At 42.6% G+C, this 23273-nt stretch overlaps 1 long non-coding RNA gene across 1 annotated transcript in view; it reads left to right on the top strand.

Moving 5' to 3' along the window:
* The window catches only part of LOC110595977, a 60455-nt gene that overhangs the window by 303 nt on the left and 36879 nt on the right, over positions 1-23273 (top strand). The window lies entirely within an intron of this gene.

Genomic DNA, 23273 nt, shown 5'->3' with positions numbered 1-23273 from the left:
CAATGACTACTCGGGTCACTTACGCCGCCCACCCCGGCGTTGCTCCCCCTTCGCCCCCCCCCCCATCTGTACTGTGCTCCCTGGTTGCCAAGGAGACTTGCTTAAAACATCAGCCCCGGGACATCTATTGAAAGAATGGGTGGCTTAATTGATGCGGTTATTTATTTTCATTTTTAAAATAAAATAGACACTGAGGACTTTGTGGGAATTTGAACACTCGTTAATGTGGATTCAGGCGACGGTTTCATTCAACTTCAAGAAGAGCGTAATGGCACTATATGGCATGCTTTGAAAAGGGTTCGTCAGATGAATTGTTTCAACGGTTTGTGTCTTGAATCATAGATCCCCGTTTTGGGGATCGTATAAAGAAAGCTGATTCCAGTTTAAATCCCTTCTCTCCCGCTATTTCCAGTTTTATTTTGCAGTTCACTGAGGCATGATTATCTTGACATTAAAAGCAGAAGATGATTTAATTGTGGTTGCCCACAAAAGGATGGTCTTCTGTTGTAAATTGACCAGGAGTACGTATTCATTCCTGATGTAACAAGATAGCATTCATGGCATACATCTTTGCTGGCACCTTTATATCTCCTGCATCATTATTTAAGGGCAGTTTTCTGTAGCTCTGTCCATTTCTGAGAAGATTCTGTTTTCTTTCCAATCTCTTATTTTTTTGGAGATATAGCTACTTTTTATATCTACAGAGATAGATAGAAATTGTGTGCCATGACTTACTACTCTGGCGTCTATAAGCTTTTAGAGCTTATATGAAAGTGTAAATTTTTTTCCCCAGTGGACTGGATTCTTTCCTGGAACACTGGTGGGGCCCACAGAAGAGGCCAGTGCTTCTATTTCTCGGGAGCCCCTAATATATGGGCTGTCGATTTTGTTTTGAGGTCTTGGATGCCCAGTAAGTGAACTTATAACTTTGTACTTGAAGGTATCAGCAATCCAGTAATTACACCTTGCACTGATTTCATACCTTCATCACAGGCAGAAGTGACCTAGTAAAGGTCCACTGGCATTTAGAACTTCATTTTGTTTTCCTTTGTTATTTGTTCTTTTCTGCCTCTTGTTAAGTGAAGCCAGGAAATACATTAAATTCTTCTCATTTAGATGTTAGATTGTGTCATACAAAGTGTAATAATACGAGGAACAAGGAAGGCAAATAATAACTGAACAAGGTAGAGGGGATTTATGCAAGTCCCAGAGCTCGGAGAGATGAATAATCATGACAAACATCTTACATTATGGTGTACAAAGCACTTTTCATACACTTCTTTTTTAATCTTCATAACAACCTTGTGAGGTCAAGAAGTTACCTTCAGTTGAAAGCGGAGGAAGCTGGGCTCGGTGGCTCAGCCTGTAATCCCGTGCCTTGGGAGGCTGAGGTGAGTGGATTGCCTGAGCCCGCGGGTTCGAGACCCGCCTGGGCAACTTGGCGAGACCTCATCTCTACAATAAATCAAAAAATTAACCAGGCGCACACACTTGTAGTTCCAGCTACTTGGAAGGCTGAGGTGGAAGGATCGCCAGAGCCCAGCAGGTCGAGGCTGCGGTGGCCAGGAGCAGCCACCGCACTCCAGTCTGGGCGACAGAGTGAGACTCCAACTCAAAAAAAAAAAAAAAAAAAGAAAACAGAAGAACCCAATACTCAAACCTTGCTGTAGGTCACAGATCTAGTGAAGGGACCTCTTTCTGGATCCAGGCGTCATTGCCCTTTTAAAAACTTGTATCCACACTTCAAATGTGTGGCAGGTGAGATAAAGGAATGGAGCAGGTCTGGTGGAAGACATAAGGGGTAGAGTGTTATGGTGCTTGCAAACCACTGTAAAGGGTACAGTTCCTACTGTACTGCAGCAGATTGTTACTACCCAGGCTCTAAAGCATGCCAGTATTTCAAGGATGACAGAAACCTCTGGATTTTTAAAAAATGAAGTATCCTTCAATTTTACAACTGTAAGAACCACACTAATAATGTATCTGGGTTGTATCTGGCTTGTGGCCTGAGATCCGCTCATTTGCAATCCATAACTGCCAAGGCCTCATCCAATTCTAAGCCATTATTCTCTAATAAAAAACAAATAAATTCACCATAATAAGAGCAATCTGGAGTTTTCTGATTTCAGTATTAAAGTCTCTAATAAATGTTCTATGTTCGTTCTTCATAAGCAAGTCCAAGTTTGTTTTAGATGATTCCTAGGTCTCTCTCATAAAAGAGCATGAAGTGCTCTGAAATATAAAATTTTGAATTTGGTAAAACAAGAGCACTTATAGTTTAAAACTACTTATGACCCTGGCTTAATTTTTTTCTTCTTCTAGACATTGGGCTGAGAAGTGTAGACAAAGTGAGTTGAGTCCTTGTAATTGTAGGAGGAGGAAGAAGAAGAAGATGTTGGTCAGAACATGACACACCCTGAGCCTTTCAGTGAAAACTTTTTACGGTGGTGGGTGATTAATTAAAACCCACCACTGAATACTGCAAGATGCCAAAGGAACACAAATGTAAATTGGAACTCAAAGGGACATTCAGTTCCAGCACCCTGGCATAGAAAATGCTGTTTACTCCTTAACGGTATCTCATAATGAAGTCAAGATGTTTAGAGAAGCTGCCGCTTTCTAGTGTTTCAACTAGAGCAGTAGAGATGCCAGTGGCCTTCCCTGAACCAGGCAGTCAGAAAAGAGCGTTATTTATTTACATCTTTTGTTTTGTTGATCCAAACAAGTGTAGTTAAAAAAAAAAAGCTAAAAGGTTTGAACAGTGACTTCTAATGGTTCTCTTGTTCTAAAATCGTCCTCTGGAAGGATGCTTTAATAGTAAATAAAGGCATTTCAGTTTTCATTTCATGGAGGTGTGTTGTATTGTGTCTTTAGTAAAGACCGATGCTGGTGTTAGTATTGTTATGACAAAGTCCTGGCTGAGTGCTGTTGCGATACCATCTCTGCCCTCGAGGATTCCGAGCAAATGAACATACTGCTCCTGGCCGTGGTCACTTATCACGCCTCTCCTGTGTGCAAGCTGCTTTCGGTATTGTCTTCACAACCTCCCTGCAAAGTGGGCATCTTATTTCCATTTTACAGATGAAGAATCCAAGGCTCTGTGAAGTAAAGCTCTACCAATGAAAGAAACCTTGAACACTCAGCTGCTCTTCTCACTTCATACCCCTTCTTCTCTGTTACCTAATGCAGGTTATAGACTTTTAGACATGGACATAATTGTGATTTTGAGGCAGTTATGTGTTCAGTGTTACAACAGAAATGCAAAATTCACTGGGCGCAGTGGCTCACACTTATATTCCCAGCACATTGGGAGGCCAGGTTGGGAGGCTTGCCAGAGCCCAGGAGTTCAAGACCAGGCTGGGTAACATAGACCTCGTTTCTACAAAAATTAGCTGGGGGTGGTGGGTGGCACATGTCTGTATTCCCAGCTATTTGGGAGGCTGAGGCAGAGGGACTGCTTGAGCCCAGGAGGTTGAGGCTGGGGTGAGTCATAATCATGCTACTGCACTCCAGTCTGGGTGACAGAGAAAGACCCCAGCTCAGGAAGGAAGGAAGGAAAAGATTCTACAGAAATGCAGATACAGGGAAAAGTAAAAAAATATTCTGACTGTGGAGATCAGGTCAGTCAGTCTCAGTGTAGGAAGGGGATTAGTACTGGAACTCAATGGGTGGATCTGATGTTATTAAATGAAGATCTTTGTAGCCTTTGGAAGATGGGAGGTTCTGCCAGCCAGTCAGCTGGAAATGTGAGTGAGAGGATGTTGCTGGTGATATCTGATATTGATGAGATAATTGTAGCTGAAGGGGTGATGAAAGCTGTGGGAAGAAGTATGATCTCCAAGATGGAGTGCGGCAGAAGGACTGTATGTTGGATAGGTGGGAGGGCATGGAGGAAGACACACAGGGGAAGGAGATTAGGAGGAGAGATGTAGCCATAGAGGAGAATCTGAAGAATGTAGTCTTGATTCTTCTAGGACTCTGAAATAGAGTGAAGGGATAAACCAAGTGTTTTATTCTCTTTATAGAGACTAGTACATCGTAAATACTCATGAACTATTCGTGGTGTGTCTGCATTTTTAAAGTCTAATGACTGGCATGTGATTTTCTCTTATGTTATCGCTTTTCATATATATATAAAATTTTTGATTTTTTTGTAGACATGAGGTCTTGTTATATTGCCCAGGCTGGTCTCGAACTCCTGGACTCAAGTGATCCTCCCACCTTGGCCTCCCAAAGTGCTGGGATTATAGACATGAGCCACCATATCCAGCCTGATATCACTTTTCTATGGAAAGAGCTTACAAAAATATTTTATGTACATTCAATTGGAGTGGACAAATATGTGGATTTTCAAAAATGGGGAAGATTCTGGCATATTTGATGATAAAAGAGGTAATTCACTTCTAGCAAAGTCAGAGTTGGAGGCTAAGGAGGCTCTTGCAGAGAGAGATTTTAATGTTACCTTTTTTTTTTGTTTTGGAGACAGGGTCTTGTTCTGTTGCCGAGGCTGGAGTGCAGTGGTGCCACTATAGCTCACTGCAGCCTCAAACTCCTGGGCTCAGGTGATCTTTCTGCCTCAGCCTCCTGAGTAACTGGAACTACAGGTATGCACCACCACACCCAGCTTATTTTTTTATTTTTTCATAGATACAGGGTCTTGCTTTGTTGCCTAGGCTGGTCTCAAACTTCTGGACTCAAGTGATTCTCCCACTTTGGGCTCCCGAAATGCTGGAATTATAGGTGTGAGCCACCGTGCATGGCCATTACATACACTTTTGATGATGTCTTTTATTTGTGGGACAAGTAAGGAGAAATATGAGCTGTATGTTAGCCACTTGAAAAGCTATACTCAAATTCAGACAGAAGCCTTGGGTGGCAGATAAATGTGCTATGCTCTTGAGCCTGGTTGGGTCAGCATTTTTTATTTGTTACCTGAATGGAGGTATGAAAGAAATGTGACGAGCAAGTGGAAGTTAGACTTGGATATAAGTACTGGGTCCATGGGGACTGGGTGGAAGAGATACCTGTTAGCATGATGGCCACGAGATAACAGGATGAAATAAAAAGGAAGATGGCATAGCTAGTCTAGTGTCTAGCACCAGGGACGTTTGGCATGATGGGAATTCACTTTAAAGTTGGAGGGATTCTAAGTTCCATCAATTATAATATTAGCCAATATGATGATTTGCTCTTCACAGATATATTTGGGAAGTAATAGGAAATATGACAGAAAAAAATGATATAAGGAGCCCATCTTATTAAATGGGGCTTTTTGGTGACAATGGAGATAAATGTGGCTGTGTGTCTGTCAGGCAGCGCCTCACTCCCCTTCTCTCCTGATATGACTGGTTCTCATTATTTCAGAGTTTCTTCCAATCTGCAGAGTAGAGCTTCAGAATTTATCCTGGAACATCTTACTTTCCCTCTTGTTGTGAATTAGTAGACAGAATTCTTTTTGTTCACCTTTCTCCTGGCATTTTGCTCACCTAGTCTTTGCATTTCTAATCAGAACCTTCGTTCCCAGAGCCTTCTTGCCAAGATCTTTATCCAAGAGGTGCTAAGCAGGACAGAGGACTCTACTTTCTTCATATTTCTTTTGTTCTTTCCCTATTTCATATGCACATTGTAATGCATTAATGCATTTAACTTGACTTAGACATATGGCACTATAAATTTTGGTGAGTTTTTTTTTTTTTTAAAGAACTATGTATTTTAAAAAACAGTTTTGCAAACTTGACTTGGAGTCAGATTAGTTCTGCATATGGCAAAAAGCATTGAAAGCTGTAAATTTGTCTAAAATAACTTTTTCCCTTGCAAGGTTGAAATCACTGGCCTGATGAGATGATTTTTAAATGAAGGAGGAAAGTCTTTGGCAGTTTGCATGGACTCTTGACAACATCTTCCTACGTGTTTATTTGAGGCATCATATATTCTACTTTCCATGCCAGACGAGCCAGTTCTCAGTTACTTAGAAGCAGGACTATCCCCACTTCGCCAACCAGACGATACAACCGGTTTGGCACACAGGATGGAATAAGTAGTCCCGTTCTGGCTGATTCGATGAGAACACATGATGCTAATGGTGCAGACAATAGAGCAGTGGAGGAGGCATTTTGCAATTTTTTATGATACAAGTTCTGGTACCTCATTTCAAGTCATTACTTTGGAAGCCTTATTATGTGTGATTTTTAGTTCTGCAATCGAAAGTGCAAGGTAGCATGGCATAACTGGAAGAACACAAGGTTTGAAGCCTGGATTTGAATTCTTAACCTGATAGTTCTTGGCTCTGTGATTCACTCCAGTTACATATCCCTTCTAGATCTCAATTTCCTCATCTGTAAAATGGGAATTCTATTGCCTAGATTATAGGGCTATTTTAAGATTAAATAAGATAGGCATAGAAACACCTAGCTCAATGCCTGGTGCATAATAACAACTCAGTACTTACTAATTCCTTTCCTTTGCCTCTCTCTGTTCCCTTCTTCCCATACCTGCTTCAAAATGATGGTAGAATCCATTTAAATGTCCTGCACTACAAAGAATGTCTTAATCTGTTGCACCAGCATTAGAGAGAAGCCTAGCCTCTTCATGCTATGGAGCTTTTAGCGAGGCAGTATGCTGCCTGGGTGGGCTCTCCCAGGGAGAAGGATGCATATCTTGGGATCCCTGATGTCTTTCCTCTCTGGCAAGCCACTACTCTCTCTTTTCTGCAGCTCCTGGAGCACCAGCCTGGCCACAGGGAAAAGGAGGGAGGGTCAGCCTGTTTCCCTCTGTCTAAGCAGTTCTCTGGGCTCTACTATAGGATCTCTTCAGCGGTCCACATCTGCAGAAAGCACAGCGCTGCCTCTTATGTCTGCTGTGCAATTAATAATAGCAGCACCAAGTATCTGGTGGGTACAGACCTGCTAGCCTTTCTGCAAGGTCAATTTCTAGTTGCCTAACATCTTTCTAGACAACTAGGGGTTTCCCTTCATGCTGAATTATGCAAATTTTATGAAAAGGTCAAAAACTCACCATGCTCAAAGAAAACACACCTCAAATTCTCTTTTAAGTCAGATGGATTAAAATCTTCCCAAAGAGAATACTTTTTAGTTAAATCTGGTTTTCTTCTTCTTTTTTTCCCTCTGCACCACAATGTTACCCCTTCCCCACTCCTACCAGCAACTTCTCACCTTCTATTTTTATTTATTTATTTATTGAGTTGGAGCTCACTCTGTCGCCCAGGCTGGAGTGCAGTGACAGGCTTATAGCCACCGCAGCCTTGACCTGCAGGGCTCAGGTGATCCTTCCGCCTCAGCCTTCCAAGTAGCTGGAGCTACAGGCACGTGCCACCACACCTGGCTAATATTTGATTTTTTGTAGAGATGAGGTCTTGCCAAATTGCCCGGGCTGATTTCAAACCCTTGAGCTCAGTTATTCCTTTCCTCTCTGCCTCCCAGTGTGTAGGTGTGAGTTACCACTCCTGGCCAACTCCTCACTTTCTAAAGTGGCAGGGTAATTGTTCTACATTTAAGTATAAATTGGGTCTCTGTTGACCTAGGCATGCACATGAGGCTAGTGTATCATGACGTTTTTTGAGGCTACCCCCAGTTTACGGGCTTAGGGGTAACCCAGATAGTTGGGGAATCACTGGCAGCTCACCACACTGGTGATAACAAAGAACATTTGTAGGAAGTTAGGCTGAGTTGTTAATTTTAGAAAACCATAGACCAAGCTAAGTTCTGTTTTTATCATACAGTGGATTACACATGGAAAGCACATCCTTAAAGAAAATACTTTTTCTTTTTTCTTTTTTTTTTTTTTTTTTGAGTTGGAGTCTCACTCTGTCGCCCAGACTGGAGTGCAGTGGCCGCTCCCGGTCACCGCAGCCTCAACCTGCTGGGCTCTGGCGATTCTTCCGTCTCAGCCTTCCAAGTAGTTGGAAATACAGGTGCACGCTACCATACCTGGCTAATTTTTTTTTACTTATTGTAGAGATGAGGTCTTGCCAAGTTGCCCAGAGGGGTCTAGAACCCTCAGGCTCAGGCAATCCACTCACCTCAGCCTCCCAAAGGCGCGGGATTACAGGCTGAGCCACCGAGACTGGCTGAAAATACTTTTTCTTGTACTAAATGTGCTCTACTTATATCTGGCATGCATGTATTTATTTGTTTCAGTGTTTTAAATATATATTTTTAAATTTCATAATTTAGATATGGTTTTAATAGTTGGTAAGTAGCATTGGTTTATATATAAAATAAGAAAGACATGTATTGTGATCATTAGTCAATGCCAGAAAACCCTGAACTTATTTCTTTACTCTTTGACTCTAGAAATGAACACATTAAAAAAGTAAATTGTAGTGGATATTAATTGCAGTGAGGTATAGATTCTAGGATGAAAAATGTAGTGGCCAAGATGACATCAGTGCCAGGTCTTGTGTCTGCATTACATTCAGGGACCAGCAAAGTTATCAAATCATATAACTAAGAAAAAAAGCCTACTCTAAATTTGAAGATACTGGGTTTGTTCCCAGCCACTCTCCAAGTGACAGCTGCGGTTATTATTTTGGAAATTTAGGTTCATAATTGAGGTAGATATCTGAGTGGAAGAGACTTATTTTGATAGAGTCTCTTTTTGATTTGCCTCCTCATCTTCTCTGCGTGACATTTTCTGAAAGGAGCCGTTTTTTTGTTTTTGTTTTTTTTCTTAAATGCTGTTCTTGTGACAGGCAGTGTTGTAGATATAATCAAATAACCCTTTGGCTGTGTAAAGATTTACTAGTCTTTCCCAGCCTGATGTCCTTGAGCCGATATGGCTGATTGTTTTTTTTTGCGAAGTCAAAGCAGAATAGGGAATCAAGATTTTGGATTTTTTTCTTCTATGAAAACATTAATTACCTACAGTCTGATTTAATTTGTGCATAGCTTATCTTCTTTAGCTCTGGGCCCAAGCTATTTATCATTTCTTGGAGGTATTTAATATCACCTACGGATGGGGCCTTCTAATTGAGCAGATGTCATTTGAGAAACTCATGTACAGCCCTTGGGTGTTTTTACATAGCATTTAACTTGTCTTCTTACTGAAATTCTAATCTGTGAATCTTGGTGTCATCTATCGGGTTTTCTGATAGATTTATCTTCTCTGACCTTGTAATCTTTTGCAAAGTTGTCGATTTTTGACTTCTGTGTTTCCTGCTGTCCTATCACTGCTGCTCATCAGAAGTCTGGAGGCAAATTGTTGTCATTACAGTTTATTACTTGACTTGACTTAGAATATTAATATAGTCTGTATTTGTAACTGCCACGGGATTTGAAGATGTGGGTGGAGTGTTTTGGCCAGCACATTTTCTCCTAGTGGGTCAGGGTTTGGTGAGCACAGAATTGGGACAGGAGTTAGTGAGATGGTTTAACTATGTAGTAGTATCACTCCACCCTCACGATAATGCCTTGGATAATAAGGACATACTTTACGCTGGACCTCATGTGGCATGATGTTCCCAGACCTCGATAAATACGTGCTCTAAATATATCTTGATTACTGTATTTTTCCTTTGGGGCACTGCATTCCCAGAGAACTTCTACTTCCTCTATTTTGACCCCTTCTTGGAAATCCATAGCCTGTGATTGCTTCAGAGTTCTGTTGCCATCCCTTTTTTGTTCATGTGGAAACTTACAATGCCTCAGTCAGCAGCTTTTGGTATCCTATTCCTTTGTTTGATGAAGGGACAGAGGCAAGGATACAAGAAGACCTTCTGCATCTCACATTAAGTGAGCCCTTCATGTCATTGACCAACTGTTGCCTGAGATGTTTAGGAAGCCCAGGCATCACTGCTCTCAAGAACTTTATTGAGAAAGTATGCAGTGCCTCTCCCCTTGTATCAGGAACCTCATGGTTGACCTCAGGGATGAGAGCATATTGACGGTTTCAGGAGAGGATCTTTCTGTGTGGTGGCACAGCACCTACCAGTATCTTAGTCAGGACAGAGGGTCATTTCCCAAGAGCCAGCCACGTGTCCCTCCTTGGCCAGTCTTGAGACCTCTTGAGGGCAGTGCCAGAGCTAATAAGACCTTGTCTTAAGGCAGCACTCACCTATGGCTTCTTGGGTCACAGATCAGTACTAAATATCCCTCACTGGTAGTATATCTGTGGATTAAGGTACAGCTGGTGGTGGACACAGTGCCTGAATTGGGAGAGCGAGGGCAGGTGGAATCAGTTTCTTTGAGTTTCTACTCTGAAGGGAGTTATCTTGACTTCAGAATTCTGTACCTAAGTCTCCTGTATAAATTGGGATAACATGAAGGATCTTACTTTTCTTATACCATTCATGAGAATAAAATTAGATATATTTAAAAAGTGCTCACAACTGAGCACGGTGACTCACATCTAGAATTCCAGCACTTTGGGAGGCCGAGGTGGGAGGATTGCTTCAGCCCAGAAGTTTGAGACCAGCTTGAGCAACATAGTGAGACCTCATCTCTATAGAAAATTTTAAAAATTAGCTGAGTGTGGTGGTGCATGCCTGTAGTCCCAGTTACTTGGGAGACTGAGGCAGAAGGATCACTTGAGCCTGGGAGGTTGAGGCTACAGTGAGCCATGATTGTGCTACTGTACTCCAACCTGGGTGACAGAGTGAGATTCCAACTAAAAAAAAAAAAAAAAAGTGCTCTGCTTATATTGAGTGCCCTGTTATTGCTTTGACTGGCCTTTCTAGGCTCTTGCTTTAGACAATTATTTATTTACCACTGTTCTACAAATAAGTGCAATCTAAAGCTTTGCAACCAGGCTGATCCTTAGAACAACCTGGAGCTGTTTTAAAAATATAGATTGCTAAATCCTCTATACTTACTGTTTGAGAATCTGCATGGGTGCTGAGCCATTTGTGTGTTGAGAAACCCTCCTTGAGTGATTCTGATTATAGGTCTAATTTGGGAGCCGTGGTCTGATCTGGAGCACAGTGACCTGCTTACATTCTGCTTTTTATTCCCACCTCCTAAGCACCAGCCATGCCACCTGGATCTGGGCCTCAGCTTTCTTATTATTCAGACTTAATAGCAATAATGAAAAATAACAAGTTAAGGTCACAACTCTCTAGATACTCGGTGGACATTTAAACAACACAGATAATTCTCTACCAACCAGGTGCCCCATCTGGAAAGAAGTAATGATGTGTGATAAACATCCCTACCACTGAAACAGAGGTTATGGTTTTCTATTCAAATTTGTGGACATCTAATCAGATGGATTGTTGCAGAGAGGATCCTTATAAATGTCCTCATTATGTTGTTTTATAGTAGTTAGGTTGATTTAAAATGTACATTTCTACGTCAGAGAAAATCAGATGCTTTGTATTTATACTGTCTTAGATTTAGAGCATTGATAGTGATTGCATGGTGTTATATAAGCCATGGTGAATGCCATTTCTACTGTGGCTGAAATCTTACCAGTCATTGATTGCCAAGACCATAGTGAACTGCTACAGGGTCATGCAGATGGGTAGGATTTGGGGAGCAGAGAGGCGACAATTTCTTACTGTGGTTTCTTCTTTATTTTTGGGAGGGTTCAAAATGTACTTTTTGAAAATTAGGAATTTTGAGGAGCTCTGCAGTTGTTAAGTACCAGTGTCTAGATAAGAGGCAAAAGAAGCCTTGCCATTAGACAACTTGTGAAAGTCTACATGAATTTCAGACATCTGTAGCAAGGATCACGGTTCCATGTGCTGGATGTTGCTTGATTGTAATTTTAAGAGGAGACACACCCTGTGGTGTGTGAATATATGAGAGAAGGCTAGATCCTTACTTAGCTGTATCCATCTGTGGTAATTTAATTATTATTATGACTGTTATGATGGCTTCCCTGATGTTGAGGTAGGTACAAGCCAGCTAAATTCCTATTGCAGGAAAGTTTTTAATACTTAATAATATTTTTGAGTTGAAGAAAAAGTCTTTTGACCTGAAGAATGACCATTTCAGAGCTGGAATTGTTTTATTGAGCTCCATTTTCCCATCCAGAAAATTAGGTGGAAAAAAATGTTATGTGTGGAACATTGGCAAATTAGAGTTAGGCTGGGGTCTTCTACCTTCTATGTCAAGGACAGGAGAAAAAAGAGAGAGGGGAAGGAGGAGGGAGGAGAAGGAAGAAGGAGGAGAGGGAGAAGGAAAGAGGAAGAGAGAGGGGGAGACAAGAGAGACAGAGAAGAGAGGGAAAGAAAGGGAGAAAAGAGAAACAGGGAGAGAGGAGAGGGGAGACAGACTAAGAGATGAGAGACAGAGGGAGAGAGGAGGGGGAGGAGGAGAGAGGAGAGGGAGAGAGAAAACGCTATCTGTGAAACTGCATTTGCCGTCAGTTGATTTTGAGCCTGCAGCATCATTAGGTGGTTAGCATTTGGCCACTCTGCCAAAATCATCTTTTTGGCCATCTGTGCCAATTTATAGGAAGTAATAGCCTTGGGCACAGCTGCTGAGTCTAATGTGTATTTCTAACTTGTGTATTCACGGTAATGACTGCATAGAGAAGTTCGGTGGCCAAATGTGCAGAATAAATGAGAGAACCAAACACATGTATATAGATCTAGAAGTGAAAGAAAGGAGAACCTGTATTTTACGTCATGAAATGACAGTAGGTATGATTTAAATCTTTAGAAGAGAGTATGACTCTTTTTAACTTCATCTCTGTACAGTCTCTCCTAAGGAGAAATAAACCTCAAGAGAAATTGATCTTGAATTTTGATCCTCTGTGTGACACTTCTTTAATTTGCTCTGTCATAGAAGGTGGAGTTCATTACTTTTTCCCAACATTCATGGGCTTTGTCTCAGCTCAGCCAGTCCCCTTAAGGAGATCACTCGGGGCTGACTGGCTGCCATTTGGTTTCACTGCACTTTTTACTGGTTGGCTTGGACCAGCAGGAGGACTTTTCCAAGCAGGTTAGGGCTAACATCATTAGAAATGCAATTAGGAAGTTATAAGAAAATAAGCTATTCAGTAATCCTTTAACTAAGGATAAAGAAGCCTAAGAAGCAAGATTTTAAATAGACATGTCTACATTTTGCATGTCCATCTATTTCTCTAAAATACCTCAACTAATGCATGTATTGAAGAAAGAAACCTACCCCATAGTGAAGGCAGCCTTTAAAAAGCAAAGTCACTAAGGTCAGGGCGCGGTGGCTCTTGCCAGTAATCTCAGTACATTGGGCAACCAGAGTGGGAGGATTCCTTGAAGCCTAGAATTTGGGACCAACTTGGGCAGCAAAGCGATACCCCCATCTCTGAAAAACTAAAAACAAAAACAAAAAAATTAGCCAGCTGTGATGGCATACACCTGTAGTCTAGTGGAGATTAAGGTGTGAGAATCACTTTAGCCCACTAGTTGGAGGCTGCAACGAGCTATGATCATGCCACTGTACTCCAGCCTGGGCAAAAGAGCAAGACTGTCTCTAAAAATAAACATGTGAAGTTATTTTGGCACATATAGCTTAGTAGCAAAATTCTCTATGTGTACTATCTATCTATCTATCTATCTATCTATCTATCTATCTATCTATCTATCTATCATCTTATCTATTTGAGGCAAGGTCTTGCTCTGTTGCCCAGGCTGAAGTGCAGTGACACAATTATAACTACTGCCGCCCCAACCTCCTGGGCACTAGTGATCCTTCCACCTCAGCCTCCTGAGTATCTGGGACTACGGGCATGCACCACCACGCCTCACTAATTTTTTGTTATTCTTTGTAGAGATGAGGTCTCATTGTGTTGCCCAGGCTGGTCTCAAACTCCTGGGTTCAAGCAGTCCTCCCACCTCAGCCTCTCAAAGTGCTGGAATTGCAGGCATGAGCTACCGCACCCTACCTTAAATTTTTTTCTTCCAAACTTGCCTTATCCAGAGACTCCTCTGAGCATGTTTGGTTGCTCAGGCCCCAAACCTTGGAATCACCCTTCACTTTTCCTCTTACAGCCCATATCCAAGCAGTCTGAAAATTCTGTTGTCTCCACTCTCAAAGCACATCCACAATCTGACCATTCCTCACCGCTTTCCAATACCATTCTTGTTCCAGTCAGCACCACCTCTTGCTTAAGTCACCACAGCAGATTCCCAGCTGGCCTCCTCTGCCTCCTGTAGGTTCTTCTCAACACAGCAGCCAGAAAGATCCTTCTGAAATATGTGAGGCTATATTACTTCTTTGCTCCATCCCAAGAAGCAGCAACTTCACCATAGGGCCTCCTCTTGTCTCCCAATCTCATGTCCATTCCTACCTTGGTCTCACAGACCTCCTTTTCTGCCTGGGAACCTGTGCGTCACAGTTCATGGTTCCCTCTGCCTGGGATGCTCTTCCTCCTGTCTGTCCTCGGGCTCACTGCCCCACCTCCTTCAAGCCTTTGCTCACATGTCATCTTCTCAATGAAGCCCATTGTGATCCCTCCACTTAACATTGCAACCCACCCACCACCCCCACCCCTCCACTCTTAATTCAGCTGTCAATTCTCAGATACCCTGTATTATTTTTTTTTCCACAGCTCTTATCGTTTTTTTTTTTTTTTTTTGAGTTGGAGTCTCATTCTGTTGCCCAGGTTGGAGTACAGTGGCACACTCATGGCCACCCAGCATTGACCTGCTGGGCTCCGGCGATCCCTCCACTTCAACCTTCCAAGTAGCTGGAACTACAGGTGAGCACTACTACGCCCAGATAGTTTTTATTTTTTTTTATTTTTTTTTATTGTAGAGACGAGGTCTTGCCAGGTTGCCTGGGTTGGTCTCGAACTTGCGGGCTCAGGCAATCCACTTGCCTTGGCCTTCCAAAGCGCTGAGATTACAGGCTGAGCCATCTCATCACTTTTTAAAAGCCACTCTACTGAGGGGAAATTTATATGCCATTAAAGTTCACCCATTATAGAGTACATTTCACTAGCTTTTAGTAAATGTGTGGAGTTGTACAGCCATCACTACAGTTCAGTTTTAGAATGTTTCTGTCATCCCAGAAAGTTTCCTTGTTCCCATTTGTGGTTATTCCCCACTCCCATGGCAACCTAGGTAACCTCTGGCATGCTGCACTGGTAAATATGCCATTTCTAGACATTTGCATGTTAGTCTTTTAGGACCTTTGTGTTGCTAGAACTTAGTACAGTGCTTCGCTTATAGGAGCTGTATATGTGTATTCAAAGGGGACCCAAAAAACCTGCAATTTATGTATTAAAAATTGTATATTTATCTTTACATGTTGAAACCTTTAAAGTATTCTCTGTGTGATGCAACATACCGGTCAAGATGCTTTTTCCACTACTCAGAACAGTTTTGAGTTCGTCAGTTTTGATGTTTTCTAGTGTTTCCCCCGTTTTTGTTTCACATCTTCCATGCCAGCAAGACATTTATTTCCCTTTGAGGATTTTTTTCATCTGAGAAACAAAAATGTCGCTCAGGGTGAGATCAGGTGAATAGGGAGAGTAGGGGACAGGAGTCATGATTTTTTTGGTCAAGAACTGCTGAATACTCAGCATGGTGTGGGTAGGTTGTTTGTGTAAATCACCCATCATGAAATGGGCAAATGGGTAGAAAGAATCTCCAAAAAAAAAAAAAAAAATCCACTGAAACCAAACACAGCCTCTCACCACTGTGCTAGCTAGTACACAGATGCCCATAGGTTTCTAGAACACTCACCTATTGGGGAAAGCCTGTACTTCTAAGGACCCGCCCTCCCAAAGATAATTCTAGTTTTTGCGGGTTCCCCCTCATAAAATTCAAATATTACCATATTTCCTGTACTTCTGACCTTATTTGCGGATGACAAGTGTGTCAAGATTTGCAAAAACTGGGCAGAAATGGGAAAGGGATGTATGTATGGCTGCCCATACTCCATCTGGGTGTGTCTGTTGGGTGACAATCCTGTGGACTTCTGGGAGAGTCTCCCCTGCCCTGGCCTCTTGGGGAGGATGAGTTGACTCCTCACACCTTTTCTATTTAGAAATGATTCCATGGTTTCTTCACTCAGTAACACATGAGTCAGCATTTACTCCTGCCTCAGTATTTAGTCATCAGGGCCTCTTTGTGTCTCCTTCCACTGTTTCATGTGTCCTTCTCTGCTCTCCATCGTCACAGCTGCCCTTCTGCCTTGGGTCCTCAGCACTTCAGCTTCTTTACGGTCTCTCTGTGCCACTTTCTTTTTCCTTCCATTCCTTCCTCTGGACTGCTGTCAGTAATATCTTTAGAAACATGGATTCCATCGTGTCACTCTCCTTTCTACAAACGTTCAGTGATTTTTTTAAGACTCATGGCTTAATTAGTCTGAAAAAGCATTTCTTTTTCCCTCTCTCCCTCCCTCCCTCTTTCTCTCTATTTCTCTCCCTTTCTCTCTCTCTCTTTTTCTCTCTCTCTCTCTTTCTCCCTTTCATGGCTCACTGCATCCTCTACTTCCTGGGCTGAGATGATCCTCCTGTCTCAGCTTCCTGAGTATCTGAGACTACAGGCACTCCCCACAATGCTTGGCTTACTTTTTTATTTTTTGTGGAGATTAAGTCTCACTATGTTGCCAAGCGGATCTTGAACTCCTGGGTACAAGCAGTCCTCTCACCTCATCTTTCCAAAGTGCTAGGATTACAGACATGAGCCGCCACATCCAGCTTCAAAAAGCATTTCCCCACCTGCCATCTAATTCTTCCCAATGTGAACCATCTCTCTATTTCAGTCTCTGTAAATAAACAAATTTTCAGGAAATACTGATTTCTAGGTAACATTTAGTCTTATGTACAAAGGGAACCCCCCCAAAACCCAGAATTTATCCACAATTGTGTATTTATTTCTCACGTGTTTAAACTTCAGTCACCTTCAACGTACTTTCTGTTTGATGCAATACACCTATCAAGACACATTTTTCACTGCTCAAAGCAGTTTTGAACTCATCCATTTTGATGCCTTTTAGTGCTTCTGCTGTTTGTTTTTTGTTTCACCTCTTCCACATTGACAAAATGTTTCCTTTGAGAACTTTTTTTATCCTGAGAAACAGAAAAAAAAAAGGTTGTTCAGGGTGAGATCGGGTGAATAGGAAGGGTGGGGCATGGGGATTCTGCCATTTTTGGTCAAAAACTGCTGAACACTCAGCACATTGTGGGCAGGTGCACTCGTAAATCGCCCGTCATGAAATGGGCAAATGCTTTGAAAAGATCTCAAAAATATATATATATATATATATTCACTGAAGCCGAATGCAGCCTCTCACAACAACGCCAGCTGGTACACTGATATTGATGAGTTCCTAGAACACTTACCTAGTACAAGGGGCCTACCTTCCAAAAAACAATTCAGGTCCCTCCTCCTATATCTGATTCCTAAGCCTCTTTGTCAAGTAATGAGTCATTTATTTAAAACAAACAAAGAAACTCTTAGCATCTCTAGGAGTTGATTATTTTAAGGAATCCAGCAACTTATGTATATGTTTTCCCAAGTTGGGTATTCTTTAAACACAGGTTCAAATTTGCCTTATATTTACCAAGGGTTTCTCTGGCCACTAGTGTAGTGATGGAAGATTATAGGATAATTCCATAGTGGGGACAAAACCAAACATGTCTGGTTAAAAGTCGACCAGCATCAGGACTAGAATTCAGCTCCATTTGCTCTATGTTGTTCCCTGCCAGTGAGTCCTGGGACCCCGGGCTCTCAGTGATGGTCCTGGAGCAGGGCTGGACCCCACAGTGGAAACCTTTTCTTCAGGCCTACAGCTTTTTGATGTGCTTCTCGTGTGCAACAAATGCCACAAGAACGTTTGCTGGGCTTTTGCTGTTGCTGCTTCTGGCTGCTCTGCCCTCCTTGATGACCAGGGCTGTTAAGGCTGCCTTTGGACTGAGTGTAGTCACCAGCTATGTATCTCCTCCATGGCCAGTGGGCTTCGGCTGCTTGTAGCTTCCTTTGTGTCTTTCTTCCTGCAGCAGTGGTAGCAGCAGCAGCACCAGCATGCGAAGCAGGGGTGCATTGATGGCTTTGGAGACAGACAGCCCTAAGGTTGAATCGTGGTTTTTTTTCACATACTAGCTATTTGGTCTTGGGAAAGTTATTTATTTCTTTGAAACCTGGTATTCCTGCTTTGTGCTCTGGGGACAGTTATAGCGACCCTGCAGTTTAATTATGCAGCTCATGTGCAATCATGTGTGTAAGTTCCATTGTCCAGTGCTAGGCACAAAGTCAGCACCCAGTAAGATTTTGTTGTTGGTGCTTATGATTATGCTAATGTGAGGTTGGGTGGGGGAGGAGCCGGGCGGGGAGGGGGCAGGGAGCTAATGATTGCTCTTCTTTCACTGGGGCCAGCAGACCCTCCATCCCATTCTCACCACTCTGTTAGTGTGGGGTAATGTGAACCCAGGCAATCTCTTTTGACTACCATGTACATTTGTCCAGTACTCAATCTCTAATGCTGGCCAACAGCTATGACATGGGCCACACCTGATCGCCTTGTGTGACTCCCTACTCTCATGGCAGAACGAAAGTTAGAAAAATAGTCTGAGTTGTTTTTGCTTCTTTAATGTGCTGCCGTTGGTGTTTTTGCTTATAAAAGCATTGCCAATTTTCTCCTTAATATTGTTCTCTTCTGTCAAGAATGTTCATTTGCCACAGTTAATGGGCATCTGTCAAGTGTCAGGCACTGTGCCAACGGCTGATGATTCAGTGGTGAGGAAGACAGTCAAGTCCTTTTCATATCTGAGCTGACACGCACTCTAGTGGAAGAGGTGGCTGGCATTCATCACATGATCTCACAAATAAGGGTGAGATTACAATGGAAATAAACGCTGAGAAGGAGAGGTTTGTGCTGCTAGGAAAATGTAAAGCAGAGGGTTTTGTTCTGCTCTGGGGGTGATGAGGAAGCCTTCCCTGAGGAGATGGGACTGGGGTTTAAAGGACGTGAGTAGTTAAAAAGGTGAAAAGGAGAGGGTGGAGAGTGTTTCTATAAAGGAAGAAAAAAACCTGTGTAGAGATTCACTGCAGTGCTGGGAGAAACATGGTGGCAACTAGGGACAGTGGGGTGCAGAGAGCTAGGGGGAGTTAGGGGGAAATGGTCCTGGAGGATAGGCAGGGCAGGACCACTCCTGGGCCTATCAAGATGCCGGTCTTTATCCTAAGAACACTGGAAAGCTGTTGAGGGAGGATTGTAATCAGGGAGTGACAGAACCTGGGAGGCTAATGTGGGCATCTGATGGCAGAACACTAATCAGGGCAGGAAGGCAATGGAGTCCATTGCTCTGGTCCAGATCAGATGATGGTGGTGGTTTAGCTTGGGAGGTAGGAATAGAGAACGAGAGAACTTTACTCTTTAAGGACAATTTCAGAGGTAAAGTTTTCAGGATTTGGTGAGGGATTGAATATTGAGGGTGAGGGAAAGAGAAACTTGATGACTCCTACATCAGCGTGGGTGGTGGTGCCATGCCACACAGTGGCATAAGTCAAGGTCCCATTCCATACAATGGCATGGGGGAAGGTCCCATTCCTTATGATGGCATGGGTGAAGATGCCTTTCCAAACTACAAGGGTGAAGGTCCCATTCTGTACAGCTGCACACTTGGTGGAGGTCCTAGTCCATACAACTATGTGGTTATGGCAGTGTTGCATTTGAGCTGTCTTTAAGATGTTGAAATGAAGATATCACATCAGAGGTTCTTGTGTGTTGGGAGCTCATAGAAGACTCTGGGCCAGTGATACCATTTTTGATTGAGTTTGAAATTGCCCAGGGATAGAGTAGACAATTCAATATCATCTCAGAGAACTATGGCACTTGATTAGGTAGAGAGAGGTGAACAGAAAAGCAAGAAAGGGGTACCCAGAAACAAAAACCAGGAGAGAATGGATCATGGAAGCCAAGGCAGGAGTATGATTCAAGGAGGAAGCATCTGATGATGTGGAATGCTGCCAATGTCCAGTAAGTAGGGGAGCGAATGTGACAACTAGATTTGATGATGGTCAAGAGAAGGCATGTGAGAAGACTTGGAGAACAGAGGCAACCTGCAGCCCAGACCTTGCCACTGTGCCAGCACATACATCTCAGAACCGTATGGTAGCCTTGCTTGAGCAGTCCCAGGAAAGCAGAGCTTCCTGATTGGTAGAACACAAAGTAAGCCGAGGTATTGACAACAGGGAAATAAGCTGTTTCTTGCACATCAGACTTTGCAGTAAGATTCGTACTTGCTCTCTAAATGCTACTCATTCATTTAACAGACTTAATTGGATGATCTCTGTGGAAGTTAGGGGAGATATGCACCATGCCCTGAATCCACTCACGGAGCAGCAGAGACAAAAGATGTCTCAATAATACACCTATAAGTGTTATCTAGGCATAAAGTACACATCCCTGATACAAGCACTGGTTGGGATTCAGAGAGAAAGCTTAATGGATGATGTGGAATGTGGAAATCAAAAGTAGAAGCTGAGGTGGAAGGATCGCTGGAGCCCAGCAGGTCAAGGCTGCGGTGGCCGGGAGCAGCCACTGCACTCCAGTCTGGGTGACAGAGTGAGACTCCAACTCAAAAAAAAAAAAAAAAGTAGAAGCATGAAATGCACCATCAAAAACTGAGCATACCTTGGGCCAAGTAGCCTCCTGAAAAATCAGATAACACCTCAGGATTGACTTTAGAGTGTTACTGATGGCTCATTAGTCTTTCTTAGGTGTCATTTCTTCCTTTGTGTTTTTGTATACAAATTTTCAAGTGTTTTCAAGGGTTTGCCTACAAGGTTGAAATTTTAAAAAAGTAAATTTCCCTGAAAATGCTTTTTAAAGGTATAGCATTTATGATTCACCTACCCTAATAACAAATTAAATTTAACTGAAGTTTCCAAAAAGTGCTCCTTTTTTTTTCTTTTAGAAAGCAGGATTCATTGAGAGGAAAGAAAAGCTCCCACAGTGGGAGGGGACCTGAAGGGGTTGCCCAGTCAGCACTACTTTAATAAAGATAGTGAAAAGGTATATTTTGTTCTTTCAACCTGGATTGACAGTAGTCTTTCAAAGACTAACTTTGAGAAATATCCCTACTCAATAATTAGTCTTCTTTCTATTTAGTATGTAGGGAAATATGAATTTTGATATTTGATTTAAGAAATATCATGATTCTTACTGTTTATTTATTTATTTATTTATTTTGGAAAACTGTTGGTATCCTCATTAAGAATTAGTCATACTTAATCTGGTTTAATACTTGAAATAAGTTTCCTGAGTGACTTAGGTACATTTTAGTCAAGTGAAATAATGGCTCTGAGAAGCACTGACTTTATTAAGCAGAAGAGATTTGACATGAAGTGATAACCACGAAACAATTCAGGTGAGACTAGATGTTGTAACCAACTTCATGTAATCCACAAAAACCCTTCTTCCAGCATCCCTTGAAAGAGGGAGCCTGAGAAGGTATTAGAGCCTCTGCTGGCTTCTCTGCTGCTCAGGGATCACCTGGGATGGTGTCACATAGCTGCTCTTGTCCTCTAATTTACCCTTTACTGATCTGTTTCACCTAACCAGTGAGAAGACTCCCCAGGATAATTTGCAATACTTTCGTCTGAACTCTTAATTTTTTTGTGTGTTGTATGTAGTTGAGCTGGGGGTCGAGGGTGGGAAGTGATTGTCTTATACCTTGTTGAGAATCTAAAAAATAAGATCCCCTTTTCTGTGCAAATGCATATGTGAATATGGGCAGGGAGAACAAGTGGCAGAAAAAGGATAGCCTATGTACTGTTGACATTCTGTAAAGTCTGTCTGCTCTGACCTGTTCTGGGCACCATCATCTGAAAGAGCTTCCTGGAGAACGTGATTTATTCGAGCATTCCCCTGCTTTACAGCCAGTGGTGACTCCACAGACACTGTGAGCTTCGGCTCTGCTGCCTTTTGCAGCCCGAGGTCTGCTGGCTCCACTTAACTAAGTCAGTCTGGTCTGGCACTGGCCTTGCATCATTGCTGTCCTTCTCGCTGTCCTTTCCAGATGCTGCTGCCACCTGGCACATGGCTTGTCCCCAGCACACTTCTTTACCTCCCCCTCATTCCAAAATCCATGCATCAAGGCAAAATCTGTGCTCAATGCCTATTTCTTCCAAAAGCCATTCCTGATTAGCTCTACCATATTCTCCGTCTACTCTGCCACAAGCTTTGTAGAATTGCCTTTTGTTGTCCCTGGGTCATCTCACATGTGTTTCCTTAATTTTCAAGTATATCAGTGATAGAAACTGTGTCTTATAGTCCTAGAGCTGGAAAGGACATTGGTGTTGAGATCCTCACTCTTTTATTCCACATCAGCAAATCAGTAGCAGTGACTTGTTGCAGCTATGATTGTGTGTGTGTGGAGCGGGGAGAAGGGAATTAAGCATATCTCCTCAGGGTCAAGTTAGAATCTCAAGGAGGAAGGGAGAGGGGAGAAAGCCTAGAGAGATTGGAAAGCCTTTCCCCAGGTCATTCTGATGCCACCACCTTCTTCTCTACCTCGATCTCTAATCCTTTGTCATCCTCATTCTGCAGAGAATCACTCACTAATGCAGAATGCCTTCTCAGCTAGCCTACGTAATATGTAGCCAACCTGCTTTACCTCTCTCTTGCCCATATGCCATGCTTAAACTTTAAATTATACATTAAATTATACACTCGGTGCCAGAGATTTGGTGGAGGGACAGTAGGCAGAAAGAGAAAAGAGAGAAATGAGATGGATTGTTCATGCTCCCTCTACACAAGCACACACACATCCTGCCTCTACACACACACATATCACATGTATGTGTACTCACACACACCTGCACACACATACTCCTACATGTATGCATGCACATGTGTGTGACTGCACGCATGCCTGCACATACACACACACACACACACACACACACACACACACACACACACACATATTTTCATCCCCCATCTTGGGGTAGAGGATTGTACGGGTCCATTATTCTTTCCCTCACTTACGGTAAATGAAAACCCATATTCCTCTGGAACCAACTCTTGAGGGACTGGACCTCTTGCTGTCACCCCTGTAGGAGTGGCAGTATGATTTTTACTCGTATTTCCCAGGAGACAAATTTTATATCCTTCTGCCAAGGAGATTTCTCACCTACACACGGGCTGACACCTGTTTTACCTCTTCCTGCTAAGCCCCAGTGTTGGATGATTTCAGATCAGCTGTAAAGAACTCTCCCGCAAACTGATTTAGTTGTATCTTTCCCTTTCCTTTCTTCTTCTTTGCTTTTTTTTTTTTTTTTTGAGTAGGAGTCTCACTCTGTCGTCCAGACTGGAGTGCAGTGGCCACTCCCGGCCACCGCAGCCTCGACCTGCTGGGCTCCGGCAATCCTTTCGCTT

The sequence above is a fragment of the Carlito syrichta genome, unplaced genomic scaffold (assembly GCF_000164805.1).
Source record: "Carlito syrichta isolate Samal-C Ts95f unplaced genomic scaffold, Tarsius_syrichta-2.0.1 Scaffold305646, whole genome shotgun sequence".
Taxonomy (NCBI): Eukaryota; Metazoa; Chordata; class Mammalia; order Primates; family Tarsiidae; genus Carlito; species Carlito syrichta.
This window is presented reverse-complemented; position numbering and strand designations above follow the sequence as displayed.